The sequence below is a fragment of the Gorilla gorilla genome, chromosome 5 (assembly GCF_029281585.2).
Source record: "Gorilla gorilla gorilla isolate KB3781 chromosome 5, NHGRI_mGorGor1-v2.1_pri, whole genome shotgun sequence".
NCBI lineage: Eukaryota > Metazoa > Chordata > Mammalia > Primates > Hominidae > Gorilla > Gorilla gorilla.
Window position 1 is genome coordinate 31,366,927 of NC_073229.2, and position 15,476 is coordinate 31,382,402.

The 15,476-nt window shown below is 37.5% G+C and overlaps 1 protein-coding gene and 1 non-coding gene across 3 annotated transcripts in view; one reads left to right on the forward strand and one right to left on the reverse strand.

Moving 5' to 3' along the window:
* RANBP9 (RAN binding protein 9) overlaps window positions 1-15,476 on the reverse strand; it is a 90,812-nt gene that overhangs the window by 55,653 nt on the left and 19,683 nt on the right. The gene's annotated exons all lie outside the window — the stretch shown is intronic.
* Window positions 3,705-3,766, forward strand: LOC115935139 (U7 small nuclear RNA). Its single transcript, XR_004070840.2, has one exon. It is a non-coding gene; the product is annotated as a U7 small nuclear RNA (small nuclear RNA).

The window sequence follows — 15,476 nt, forward strand, 5'->3', positions numbered from 1 at the left end:
CCAGATGGCTTCAGGGTAATTCCAACCAAACATGTAAGGAAGAAATAACACAACTGTCTCCAATCTTTTCCAGAAAATACACTCAGAGGGTATACTTTCTAAGTCATTCTGAGTCTAGCATTACCCTAATGCCAAAACCAAATAAAGACATTACAAGAAGGGAAAACTACAGACAAATATCTCTTATGAACGCAGATGCAAATATCCTCAATAAAGTATTAGCAAATCAAATCCAACAAGGTATACAAGAACTATACCTCCTTGAAGTCTGGATATTAAAATAAATAAATTAAAATTTTAAAAAAAAAACTATACACCAAGACTAAGTGGGATTTATCCCAGGTATGCAAGGCTGGCTCAACATTCAAAAAAAACAATGTAATCAATCACATCAAGAAGCTAAAGAAGAAAAATCACGTGATCAGACTAATAGATGCAGAAAATGCATCTGACAAAATCCAACACCATTCTTGATAAAAACTCTCAGTAAACTAGGAATAGAGGGGGAGCTTCCTCAACTTAATAAAGAACATCTACAAAAAACCTACAATTAGTATCATACTTAATGGCTAAAACTAGACACTTTCTCTTTAAGACCAGGAAAAAGGCAGAGATGTTTCCTTTTACGGCTCTTATTCAACATCATAGGGGAAGTCCTAGCTAATGCAATGAGACAAGAAAAGGAAATAAAAGGTATATAGATTGAGAAAGAAAAAATAAACCTACTTTTGTAGCTGAAAAGATTGTTTATGCAGACAATATCAAAGAATTGACAGAAAAAAACCTCTTGGAAAAAATAAGCAATCATAGCAAGGTGGCAGGATACAAGGTTAATATGCAGAAGTCAATTTCCTATGCACCAGCAATGAACTGGAATTTTAAACACACAATACCACTTATATTAGCACCAACAAAAAGGAAATAATTAGGCACAAATCTAACAAATATTAACAAAATTGATACCATGAAAACTATAAAACTGCTGAAATACTCAAAGAAAAGCTAAATAAATAGAAAAATAGCCTATGTTCATGGACAGGAAGACTCAAATTTTAAAATTTCGAATTCTGAATAGTTTATTCATGTATATAAGTTACTGACACAGTAAGAGGGATCTTTTTTTTATCTTACAAGACCTAAAAATTACTTAATACCTTTGAAATAAAATCTTTTATTTCTGCCAAATGGCATTATGAATATAATAAGACTTAAGAGCACCAAAAGTTAGTTACTACAGCAAGATACACTAGTATACGTATATCTATTTATATTAAGAAACTCAGGGCACTTGTCTATAACTCACAAGTTACCAATCTTAAACATTTAAGCTTATGAACATATACCCATTTTTTTCTCATGTAAAAGAACAAACTTTAACATATTTCAACCATCATAAGTGAAATAATATTAAAAGTGATATATACCAACTGGTGATTCACATAGCAGTGTTATAAAATCAAACCAAAAACATTCCATCAACAACTGCAGGCCAGGTGTGGTGGCTCAAGCCTATAATCCCAGCACTTTAGGAGGCTGAGGTGGGTGGATCACTTGAGCCCAGTAGTTTGAAACTGGCTTGGGCAACAAGGCAAAACCCCGTCTCTACATAAAATATAAAAAATTAGCCAGGCATAGTGGTATGTGACTGTAGTGCCAGCTACTCAAGAAGCTGAGGTGGGAGGATCACCTAAGTCCAGGAGTTCAAGGCTGCAGTGAACAGTGATCACGTCACTGTACTCCAGCCTGGGCAACAGAGTGAGACCTTATCTCAAAAAACAAACAATTACAGATGCTCCTGTGAAAATATTTCAATCAGGTTACATACTTGAGACGTATTTCAGTGTTTAAAAAAGGCAATCACTATCTAAAAGAAATGAGAACTTATAAAAAATAATAAAGAACCAAAAGGAAAGCAATTGTTGAGAAAGCTATGGTTCTCAAAGATTATTAACACAGAAATTATTTGACAAGGTAAACAGAACTTCAGCTGGCCACTGTATTTAAAACATGTTTCTTATTTACTATATTTTATTATGTTTTGGCTTTTTAAAAGCTTGCTGGCCAGGGCTAGTGCTTTCTGAGATACGAGGGCTCACAGGAGCATGTCTTCCATATACAAACCAACCACTCCTGAGTCTACAGCCAAATCCACCTCCTTATCTAACGCTCACATACGAAGCCAGTATTTCCTGCCCTAAATCATTCCAGAGTCAGGTACCAGGCAATTAGAGACCACCTCTACAGCTCAAAGCCTGCAGGAATCATCCAAACTCTTCAATCCTCAACTGTTTACTCTGCCCTCCCTTGCCTTTCCCAGGAAATCCCAATACTCTGGCCTGGACTTTTCCGTGGCTCCTGTCTTCTGCTTCCTGACTAAAACCTGGTGCTTCCCCTGTGTGGCATGCAGTGACCCTCCCTGAGACCTGTGAGTATAATAAAATTCTTCCTTCTAAGCCTTATTCTCATATCTCCCTGCAGCTACCCAGACTTTTACCACACCGTATCCAACACCTACACCTATAAATTTAAGTATATGCATGCTCAAAATATTGCAAAGTGAAATATTAATCACCAGATGATTATCTGCACCAATGGAACTGAGGTAAGAAACTTAAAACTAAAGTAACAGAAAACAGAAATCCTTTTTTCAAACCTAGAACATTCTGCTGTGATTAAAAAAAAATTTGTTCCAATTCTAATTCTATGCTGACAGTAAAGCAGCTACTTCTCTCTCTATATACTGCACCTTCTCTACCACATTCTTCCCAAAGCATAAAGAATCATGGAAAACAGAAATTATTTCTTGCCTTCAGAAAGTTCACAATAATATACATCAAGCTGCATCTTTCTTCAGCTGCATCTTTCTCCCATTACCTCTCGAAGAGCTATAAAAATATAAATATACAATACCTTAAATTAAGGCCTGGCTATATTTACTAAGATGGCCTTCAAAGTACCTATTCATTTATCCTGCCTTTAAATAATTAAGACAATAAGGCTCTAAAAACAAGAAAAGCCTATTAGTTTGAGAGTTCCTCTGACAATTCTTTGTCGAATAATTCCATCTGTAGTTAACTACTACAACAACAACAAAACACAAAATAACTTGTTAAACTGTTACGGTGTTAAATGTTAAGGAAAATAATCTATCATATGCATAAAACAACATATTCTACTTTTCACCCAATAGACACAAAATTGTTTATGTTTCCAATAAACTGACATTTTTGGTTAATAAAATTATTTATATTTTAATCCATATTTAAAATCTTGTTTTTCAACATATCCCTATAAGATTAATAAATAAAAAGTAGCAACTTTAAATCACACAAATAAGTTCAGAAGAAACTGATTTACATTTCAATTCTATAAACATTACAGGTTCTACTTGTACCAAATGAGATGTACCTATAAAACTATGGAGACTGAGATGCGTTTTACTGTTTTGTTTTTCAACAATATTTCTCTTCACAAGTGCTATAACTTAAAATTTACACTGGATGTTCAAGACTTGTTCACAGGAAGTCTCCAATTTTTAATATAAATCGGTCAAAAAATAGTGTTCTTATTTACTTAAGAATTACAAGGAAAAAAAGGAAAATTATTTCAGAAATAAAGACAAGCTAATTGGAACACAAAGTAAAAGACCCCACAAGAAAAGAGGAAAGAGAATGGAGGAAATTTTTAAAATAACGAAGTTAGTCAAGTGTTACAGCTCCTTTAGAATTTCTCTGGCAGGTTTTCCAGTTTTTACCAAAAAACTCTTCAAAAAAAACAAATAAAATAATAAAAGAAGTTGGTCAAAGAAGACCCAACATACATTCATAATTAGAGTCCCTAAAAAACAAACCCATGTAATGGAACAGAACAAATATTGAAAACCATCATACGAAAAAACTTTTCTGAAATAAAACACTTGAACCTACTCTTAAGACCATACCAAGATCAACACCAAGACATAGTCAAGCAATGGTTCTTTAAAGAAAAATCTTTCAGGTAACCAGGCAAATGACCAAATTTCTTGTAAGAAAAAAATGTCTGAAGACTTTGAAAATGTCCATGGAGCTCATAAAAAAACATGGCTGGGTACAGTGGCTCATGCGTGTAATCCCAGCACTTTGGGAAGCTGAGGTGGGAAGATCATCACTTGAGCCCAGGAGTTCAAGACGAGCCTGAGCAACACAATGGGACCCTGTCCCAACAAAAATAAAAATAAAAAATAAAGTTAGCTGAGCATAGTGGTGCGCACCTGTACTCCCAGCTACTCAGGAGGCTGAGGCGGGAGGATTGCTTGGCCCCAGGAGATTGAGGCTGCAGTGAGCCACGATTGTGCCACAGCCCTCCAATCTGGGCAACTAAGTGAGAGTCTGTCTCGGAAAAAAAAAAGAAAGAAAGAAAGAAAACACGAGCCAGGGATTTTACATACAATCAAAGCTTCAAATATAATGAGTATAATGGTCACAAGCAAATAGTTTGAACCAAAAGGACTTAAAAGAATATTGTTCCCATGAGCTCACTTGTAGAATGTGAGCTTCAGATAACCAAAAAATCCTCGAAGTATCTTTGGGATAAGGTCTGATGATGAGTATTGAATATAATTTAAAATTAACACTAAGTGATGAGAATAAAGATAACAGTGTAGTGTATGCAAATGTTATATGCTCATAAAATATAGATATAAAACAATTAACAAAAAAGAGAGTTTACAGAAAAAGCAATGACCTACTGATACACTCAACTACCTCGATGAATATCACATGCATCATGCTAAGTGATTACAAAATAGCCATTCTCAAAAGGTTATATTTATATAACATTCTGGCTTCAAAAGGCAAAACTATAGGGACAGAAGACAGATCAGTGGTTGTGAGGAGTTGGGGGTGGGAGGAGGGTTTGAGATAAAGGGGCAACAAGAGAGAGTTTGGTGTGGTTGTTATATAATTTTAGTTGTGGTGGTTGTTATGTAATTCTATTTGTCAAAACTCACAACTATACACTGAAAAAAATGTATTTTACTGCACATTAATCAGTCATACATTTTAAGTGCAAAAAACCCACAGACACTGGGGAAAGGGAAGAAAAGGTGCTGAAAAGGTTACTAGCTAATTTCATTATTGCTCACAATACAAGAGTACCTTAAAAGGAGGGGACTACAGGTATTAGTATAAATGTACCTCTCTCAATGTAAAAATATACTAAACCTCTCAAAAAAAAAAAAGAGCAAAATAGATAAAATAAAAAAATTCAAAAGCAACAAAAATGTTTCAAGTTTCCTTTCACTCCCATCCCCATTTAACCACTTCCTCTACCTACAGCCAACTAGTGTCATCAGCTATTTGTGATACCTCTTCAAAGTTTTCGATGGCATATTTCCTTCCATTTTCAAAAGGAAATAACAAAAGAATAAATCAAGAACTAATGAAAATGGTTACCTGAAGGGGGAAGAAAAAAAGGATGACGTGAATCTTCTGTGAAGTGCCTTCTTTCCTTTTTTTTTGAGAGAGAGTCGTGCTGTCACCCAGGCCAGAGTGCGGTGGAGCAATCTTGGCTCACTGCAACCTCCACCTCCCAGGCTCAAGCGATTCTCCTGCCTCAGCCTCCTGAGTAGTAGCTGGGATTACAGGCACGTGCCACCACACCTGGTTAATTTTTGTATTTTTAGTAGAGATGGGGTTTCGCCACATTGGCCAGGCTGGTCTCGAACTCCTGACCTCAGGTGTTCCTCCCACCTCGGCCTCCTAAAGTGCTGGGATTACAGGCGTGAGCCACCGCGCCTGGGCCAAGTGCCTTCTTCAACAGTCTTACTTTGAAACAGTGTAAATGTTTTATATAATTAAAACAAAAATTTAAAAATCAGTCCCTAAGAATGGAAGATAATTTTAAGTAAGTGAAACTAGTATATATCAAGTTGGTGGCAGAAATACAGAAAAAAGAATTACTTCAAGTGACTTTAAAACACAGTATTTTGAATATCCATCCCTAATGGGATATATTCTAAAGACTGAAGCAAAATTAAAAAAAAAAAAAAAAAGACTGCAAAAAAACATAAAGTATTCAATGTTCTTAATACATAATTTTTTTTTTTTTTTAATTGATGGAGTTTCGCTCTTGTTGCCCAGCCTGCAGTGCAATGGCACGATCTTGGCTCCATGCAACCTTCGCCTCCTGGGTTCAAGCGATTCTCCAGCCTCAGCCTCCCGAGTCACTGGGATTACAGGCGCCCACCACCAGGCCCAGCTAATTTTTGTTACTAGTAGAGACAGGGTTTTGCCATGTTGGCCAAGCTAGTCTCAAAACTCCTGACCTCAGGTGGCCCACCTACCTCTGCCTCCCAAATTACTGGTATCTTAATTTGGAAATGTATCAAGATATTCTAGGCTAAAGCAAATAAATATGTAAATATCACTAGAATCAAAGATTCTCAGAATAAGAAAAAAGAAGTATAAAATGAGAGACTTTAAAACTGATTTGGAAACTCTGCAACTCATGAACTCACTTTGAAATGCATTTTAAAAAGATGGGGTGTGGATGAACAGATCTGTAATAAAGTAAATATAGCAAAATCTTAATTCTAAAATCTAGGTGGTGTGTACAAGGGTATACACTGTATTAACTCTGTCTTCTGTATGTTTGTAAATGTTGGGGAGGAAAACTCCTTAGATTCTGTACTATACAAATCACAAAGAATCACTGGGATGAATCTCAACTCTTAACCAATCTGTTTTTCCATCTGACAACAATTACTTCTCATCAACCATTTTAAAACATTTCAACCACTCCTCCAAAAAACTATCCAGACTACTAAATCATCCACAAAGCCAAAAAGGTCTAGGACCAACAGATCATTTCTCCTTATCTTGGAATGTTAATCAACCTAAGTGATTCCAGCAATAGGCAAAGAGCAAGAATTCAATATATCTGAGATAAACATAAATAGAATGGTTATAAACTGTTCTCCTGGTTCTGAAAAACTGAAATATGATTTCAAGTAATATATTTATCAGGACAAAACTATATACAATCTTAAAGTTATATGACATGGGTGTCTTTAAGACATTAAAATGAAATTTTCTTCCTGAATTTTCAATTAAATTTATATTAAAGTGAAAGTATAAGAACTGGTACCCATGAGAATAATTTTTTTTAATCTCTCATGTGACTCAAATACATCTTAAACCTATTTTTCTTTCTTAGACTAATGTTGAAAGCAGTTTTAATAGAGAAAAAAAGCTGGAGAGAATATACTCCAAAATGTCAACTGCCATTAATCCAGGTGGTAGGACTGTATATGCTTTTAAAAATATGTTATGTTTTTTTCTATTTCACAGGATTTGTTTATTTGATTTTCCCTTTTGCATTAAGAATGCATTACCTTGTAATTGGAAAAAAAATTTCTTGGGGAAAAAAAAAACCACCTATACTTGTTAAGTATAAAATAACTGACAGAGTAAGAGGTAAGGGTGATTTGGGATTTAAACTGCACTAAAGATAACCACTTCAAGAATAATTTGAGAAACATGATGGTTATGTATCTTTAGGTCACTTTTCCCATATTTCATACCTTCTTAAATAACCAATTTTTCTCTCCACCAAAAATGTGGCTCCTACCATTCTTGATGGTTTTTAGAACATATCCAAAATCCAAGACTCACATTCTGTCCATTGCATAAATATTGACTATCTATACTCTGTACTATGCACAGCAAGTGCTAGGGGATTACAAAAGAAAAGATGTTATTATCCCTACCCACCTCTACTTAGTTAACATATTTATGCAGCACCTATTTTGTGTCTGGCATTGTTCTACACAACATGGATATAGCAGTAAACAAAACAGACCAAAAAAGCCTCTCTGATAAAGATTTTCTTCTCTTGTCTTTCATTGTTATGCCCTACACTTAGCCAAATGCAGCAAATCCACCTCAGAAATCCCTCTGCATCTCCTTAAAACTCACTAAAAACAGCAATATATAAATCTCTCATTTTGTCTGAGTATATCAGCTCCATGCTGATTTCATTTTTTCCCTACCCAGCCTGAACTAAAATGGTCCATTTAGATATTCCCTCACCAGTAACCTCAATTACTACAATTGTTCTTCCAACTTACCTAACCTATAGTTTCCCATTTTGCATCAATCATACAATTCAACTTTCCTCTCTAACCAGCTGGGTATATAGTAAAAAACTGTAAGTATGTAAACCGCTGTCACAAATTCGTGGTTTTAAATCTCACAGTTCCTCAATACCTTCACTTCTCTGATCAATGAACATTTACTAAATATCTATGTGTAGGACGACACAGATAAAGCTGTGGCAAAGACAAAAGTCTGTGCCCTCCCTAAAGGGATACTCTAACGGGTAGGACAGATCTTAAATAAATAATTATGAAGGTGATTAAATGCTATGAAGGGGAAGTACAAGATGCTGTGAAAGGGCATTAACAGAGGAGCCTCATCTTGTTTGGAGGTGAAAAGGCTGTCAAGACAGGCTTCCAGAAGTAGTGATAAGTGCCAATAAATAAATTCCGCACAGCATCCCACCTTCCTAATTTATACTTAAAACCCCATATCCCACCTGCTGGGCAAAGAAACTTGCCTCATTCGCCTCCTCACCCTTCTCCTGGACTCACTAGTGATTCCTTCTCCTCAGCATATACATACAACAAGGTCTCTCCCACCCAAACATAAATTGCAATAATTTTTCTGGAGAGTAATTTGGCCATGTGTATCATAAGCCTTAAAAATGTGCATACCCCTTCTTGTGATCCATAATTCCACTTCAAGAAATCTTTCTTAAGGAAATAAAGACAAATTTCATGCAAAAAAGAGTATTTAGAATAGTGAAAGAATTAAAACAATCTAAATAACTGGCAACAGGAGAACAGCTATGGATGTGCCTTAATAAACTTATAACAGACTATGCCACAGCCAAAAATAAAAAGATATTCAGAGCTTTTAATCTCACAGAAGAATGCTTATAATTATGTAAGAAACACACTATAACTGTTACATAGAAATAAATCAGTAACAATCCTCTACAAAAAAATTCAAAAATAAGCCAGGCATAGTGACACATCTCTGTAGTCCTAGCTACTCGAGTGGCTGAGGCAGGAGGATCACTTAAACCCAACAGTTTACAGTGAGCTATGGTTACAGTGAGCTATGAATGCACCACTGCACTACAGCCTGGGCAACAGAGAAATACCCTGTCTCCCCAAAAATACTAAATAAATCAATGATAAACACAGGATGTAAAAACCTGTATAAAGAGGATACCAGGCCGGGCGCGGTGGTTCACACCTGTAATCCCAACACTTTGGGAGGCCTAGGTGGGAGGATCACGAGGTCAAGAGATCGAGACCATCCTGGCCAACATGGTGAAACCCTGTCTCTACTGAAAATACAAAAAGTAGCTGGGCGTGGTGGTGTGCGCCTGTAGTCCCAGCTAATGGGAGGGAGGCTGAGGTGGGAGAATTGCTTGAACCTGGGAAGCAGAGATTGCAGTGAGCTGAAATTGCACCACTGCACTCCAGCCTGGCAACAGAGCGAGACTCTGTCTCAAAAAAAAAAAAGAGTATAACTAAGCTTAAAATATAAGTGTATATATAAAATCCGAAAGAAACGAGCAGAAGTATTGATAGCAATTAATTATACAAAAATCATGGTTTAGTTTTCTCCCTTACATTTTTTCTGTACTTTTTTTTCTTTCCTGAATTTCCAAAATTTCTTTTTTTCTTTTTTTCCCCGAAATAGAGTCTCACTCTGTAGCCTAGGCTGGAGTGTAGTGACAGAAACACAGTTCACTGCAGCCTTGACCTCCTGGGCTCAAGCGATCTTCCTGGCTCAGCCTCTCATATAGCTGGGACCACAGGTGCATGCCACTACACCCGGCTAATTTTATTATTTTTATTTATTTATTTATTTTTTGAGATGGAGTCTGGCTCTGTTGCCCAAGCTGGAGTGCAGCGGTGCGATCTTGGCTCACTGCAGCCTCTGCCTCCCAGGTTCAAGGGATTCTCCTGCCTCAGCCTCCCGAGTAACTGGGTACAGGAATGCGCCACCACGCCCAGTTATTTTTTTGTATTTTTGGTAGAGACAGCGTTTTACCATGTTGGTCAGGCTGGTCTCGAACTCCTGACCTCAGGTGATCCACCCACCTCAGCCTCCCAAAGTGCCGGGATTACAGGCATGAGCTACCATGCCCAGCCTAATAAACAGGGTCTCGCTTTGTTGCCCAAGCTGGTCTCGAACTACTGGGCTCAGGCAATCCTCCCACCTCAGCTGCCAAAAGTGCTGGGATTACAGGCATGAGCCACCATGCCTGGCCTTGAATTATCAAATTGGCAGTGTATTACTTTTCTAAATGGGTTATGAATTATTGTTTCTCACAACAGCAACACAGCTACTAAGTCCACTGGCACATTATCTCCATTCCTTACCTCTCTTTGACACACTGCACCTGCTATCACCCCAATTTTAAGGAAACTGCTATCACAAGGACTAATTAACCCCCCAAATGACAAACCAGTGGAGACTTAGCAGTCCTCCTTTGAACTGACTTCCTTGGCCTCTGAAAACACCTAGGATCTGCCTTCTAATTCTCTGACCATTCTTTTATAGAATCTTAGATGATTATGTAACAAGAAGAAATTTTTTAAAAAAATTCATAAGTACATGAAAAGAATCTCAGATGAATTCCCTCCTTCTATATGTCCTTTAAATATGGTGTTTCAGGTGTCCACCCTAGGCCCTCTTTTTTTTTTTTTTTTTTTTACATTACATACTTGGGTGATCCTATCAATTCCCATGGCTTTAACAACTTACCTTCTGACCACTCCAAAATCTACCTTCAGCCCTACTCTCCTAAATCCCATTTATTTTTAGTCAAAGCCTTTGCTATTAATTTTCTGGGATTCCCCTAGCAGCTCAAACACTGTTCTCATCATCATCTTCTTTAAAGATCCACTTCCTGGCCAGGTGTGATGGCTCACAACTGTAATCCCAGTACTTTGGGAGGCTGAGGCAGGAGGCTGAGGCAGGAGGATCCCTTGAGCCCAGGAATTTGAGGCTGCAGTGAGCTATGATCACACAACTGCACTCCAGCTTGGGCAACAAAGTGAGGCCCTATCTCTTAAAAAAAAAAAAAAAAAAATCCTCTTCTGGTATTTTCTGATGTATTTAGTCACATCACTATCCATTTAATCTTCTAAGACAAAAGCTAGGGAGTCATTCTTAACATTCTCTCAACAACTACCTTTACGTGCTTACTACTCCTACTTCCTAATCAAGAAAATAAAGACAGATTTCACGTAAAAAAATTAAGTCCTAATTAGTTAACAAATCTGTCTACTTTCCTCTCCAACCCCACTACACAGATTAAACCCTCAATTTATTATTACAATAACCCAACTGATCTCTAGAAGTCAGTCTCAGATCTATTTTCCATCTTACCCTCAGATAACCCACCTAAAAAGCAAATCCAACCATATAATTCCCTTGCTTAAAACTAGCACCTGAAAGATAAAAGGTAACACCCATTAGCATTAGAAGTCCCTTCATGATCATCTCCAGACACATTCCTCCCACAAAACTTTATGCTGAGCTTCCTCCAGCAGCAGCAGTGGCAGCAGCAGCAGCAGCAAGAAGACATGAGTTTGCTGTGCACCAGGCATCTTTTTTCAGAGCAGCATCAAGCTACCTTGAGTTTGCTTCACACCAGGTACTCTAATAAGTGCTTTAAGTGAGTTATGTAATTTAGTCTTATGAGGTTGGCACTATCATTTCCTTTTCACAGACTAAGAGAGTCTGTCAAAAAATACAAAACCACAGAACCAGTTAAGTAGCAGAGCCAAGATTTACATCTCCACTATACTTCTCAACAAAAGTAACTAGTCAGCTTCTAAAACAGCTACTAATCTTTAAAATCTCTGTTCATATCCTGTCTTGTGAAGGATACCTGAGCAACTGAAGGACAGAGAAGCTTATGTTTAACTGTATTCCTCTTTTGTAATTTTATGTAAGCTTCCTAGATAGACTTCCCTGATCACCACCCTGTCTTCCAACAGAGTTGGTTACTTCCTCCAACATACTTCTCTAATTTGTTTATATGTCTACTACTGTGTATCTCATACTGGATTTTATTATTTACTTACATGTTCATTTCCCTTCTTACCTGCAAACTTCTGGAAAGTAGGTACCCTTTCTCAGCCATGTTTACAGCCCTGTCTCCATCTTTGTCAATCCTAGGTTCTTAGCACAGTATCTGGCACATAACAGGTACTCGACAAACTAAATCTCCTCATCTGTTATTTTCCTCCTGTTATTTTTTTTTTTAATCTCTATCACACTCTATCCTCAGGCAACCGCCTCACAACCTAACTCCTAGCCCTAACCTGTAAACTCTGTAGCAGTCTTGCAGACCGCCATCACACACTTCATCCTCTCCCCACTTTGTATTATCTTTCTAAAGCAGGTATCATATATCTTCCCTACTCAAAAAGATTGAAGGCAGTCTGGGTGCAGTGACTCATGCCTGTAATCCCAACACTTAGGGAGGCAGGAGGATAGCTTGAGGCCAGGAGTTCAAGACCAGCCTGTGCAACATACCAAGACCCATCTCCACAAAAAAAAAAAAAAAAAAATGCTGGGCATGGTGACGCACACCTGTAGTCCCAGTTACCAGGGAGGCTAAGCTGAAGCAGGAGGATCACTTAAGTAAGGGAGGTCAAGGCTACAGAGAGCCTTGATTGTGCCACTGTACTACCGCCTGGGTGACACAGCAAGACTCTGCTGCAAACAAAAACAAAACAAAACAAAACACTGAAAGCTCCCTTCTACCTATAGAATATATTTCACCCTAGAACTATCATCAAGGCTCTATAACATCTGATTCCATTCTTACTTTTTTTCCTTTTTTTTTTGAGAGATGAAGTCTCACTGTGTCACTAGGCTGGTGTGCAGTGGTGTGATCTCGGCTCACTGCAACCTTTGTATCCTGGGTTCAAGCGATTCTTCTGCCTTGGCTCCCCAAGTAGATGGGACTACAGGCACGTGCCACCACACCCAGCTAACTTTTGTACTTTTTAGTAGAGATGGGGTTTCACTATATGTTGGTCAGGCTAGTCTCAAACTCTTTATCTCAGGTGATCCACCTGCTTCGGGCTCTCTAAGTGTTGGGATTACAGGCATGAGCCACCATGCTCAGCCTGTTCTTACTTTTGTAACTCTTCCTTATAATCCAAGTCCCCAACAATACTGAACCATGTATCTCTGCCAAAGATCACAAAGTTGCACTCTTCCTGTGAGACTATTCTGGCCATTTACCATAGTCTGGAATGTTCTTCCCCAAAAAGGCCTCTCAAATTCTTACTCATTTTGTAAGGTCTACCAACTACTACTTCCTGTATAAATATTTCCTTGAGCCAAAATTAATTACTCTCTCCTCAGTTTTCCCATACATGGTCTCATTTCTAAGTACTTAGTATGTTATGTCTTAAGAGTTGCATATTTCTGCTTCCTTCCTTGTCCCACCATATCTTCCAAACACCATATACCAACAGTTTGGTCAACAAAGGACTATATATGTAGTCCTCTGTTGGACAGCCCAGGTATGTAGTAGGTACAGCCCAGGTATGTAGTAGGCTATACCATCTAGATTTACAGTACCCTTTACGATGTTCATAAAAAAACATCGCCCAATGACTCATGTCTTAGAACATGTTCCGTAGTTAAGTGACATATGACTACACTAAATTTGATCTTCCTCAAGGGCAGGGACCACATTCAGTTCACTCATTGTATTAATTGAGTTTCTACTAAATGTCAGGTCCTCTAGTAAGAACTATGAATAAGACAAATCAATAAAATAATTTCTTATCCCCACTCAGCTGCTGACAATGTGCTATATCATAGGTGTTCAACATATATTTGTTAAATAAATATATTGCTTACTTATAATAAATATATTGTTTACTCTTTGTTCACATTTACCCTGTGCTTCCATTTGCTGCTTACAACAAATCAAACCTAGAAGGAAAGATCCTTCTAGTTTTCAAAGCTAGACAGGAAGAAAGACCTTTGTTCTCCTCCCCTCCCAAGAAATAAACTAGAAAGTCAGCAAGCATAAAAGGAACATTCTGAAAGAGTGCACTTTATTATCAGCAGAAGAATTTAGGAACAGAACAGAGAGACTGAATTACTTGCCAGTTCTCACTGAAACACTGTCAAAGAGTGGCATCAATATTTTGTTTGAAGAGCTAAAAATACCATTCATAATAAATTATAATTCTAAAAACTTTCAAATAAAAATTTTATTCTCTCTCACATTTAGAATTAACTGTATGTCCACTGCCTCTATTAATATGCATAATTTAAAATTTGAATGAAATCCCTGAACTGAAAGTACCTAAGATACAGACTCCTTAAAGAAATTCATCTCAACGGTCAATGATCACTAAAAAGAAGGGAAAGTAAACACACACCCGTTAAATATATGCCCTAAAGAAGTTATGCAGGGCCGGGCATGGTGGCTCACATCTGTAATCCCAACACTTTGGGAGGCCGAGGTGGGTGGATCATTTTGAGGTCAGGAGTTCAAGACCGGCCTGGCCAACATGGTGAAACCCCATCTCTACTGAAAATACAAAAATTAGCTGGGTGTGGTGGGGCATACCTGTAATCCCAGCTACTAGGACAGACTAAGACAAGATAATTCCTTGAACCCAGGAGACAGAGGTTGCAGTGAGCCAAGATTGTGCCACTGAACTCCAACCTGGGTGACAGAGACTCCGTCTCAAAAAAAAAAAAGTCATGTAGATAAAGTGATTTAATTTTTCTTGTGAAATGCATTAGATTTTATTTTTAAATTAATATTTAAAGACTATTTAGTCCTAATAAATTTATTTAGCTGCACATACACAAAACTTAGGTTCAGTTTAAATGAAAACTCATGGCAGAAAATGAAATATATTCTTTCGCTCAATAAAAGGAACTTTCTTCATGTCTCATTTTCTAGGCAATAAAGAAATACAAGTAATAATCATGACAGTCATATTCCTAATTTTCCAGGGTAAACCTAGAAATAACGTACACCATAGGAATTAAAAGTCTTTACAAGCACATAATACATTAACATCAGTTCTTTCTACCCTATTGAAAGAGGCAATTCACATCCAACTCTTGCCATTTCATGAGAAAATTTGTTGCCAAGGACAATTTATTTTAAAAACTGAGATCTGGGATAAACACTTTGTTTAAAAGAAAACTCAGTGTTTTTTGTTTGTTTGTTTGTATGTTTGTTTGTTTTTGAGACTGAGTCTCGCACAGTCACCTGGGATGGAGTGCAGTGGCGTGATGTGGGCTCACTGCAACCTCTGCCTCCTGTGTTCAAGCGATTCTCCTGCCCCAGCCCCCCAAGTAGCTGGGATTACAGGTGCCTGCCACCATGCCTGGCTAATTTTTTGTATTTTTAGTAGAGAC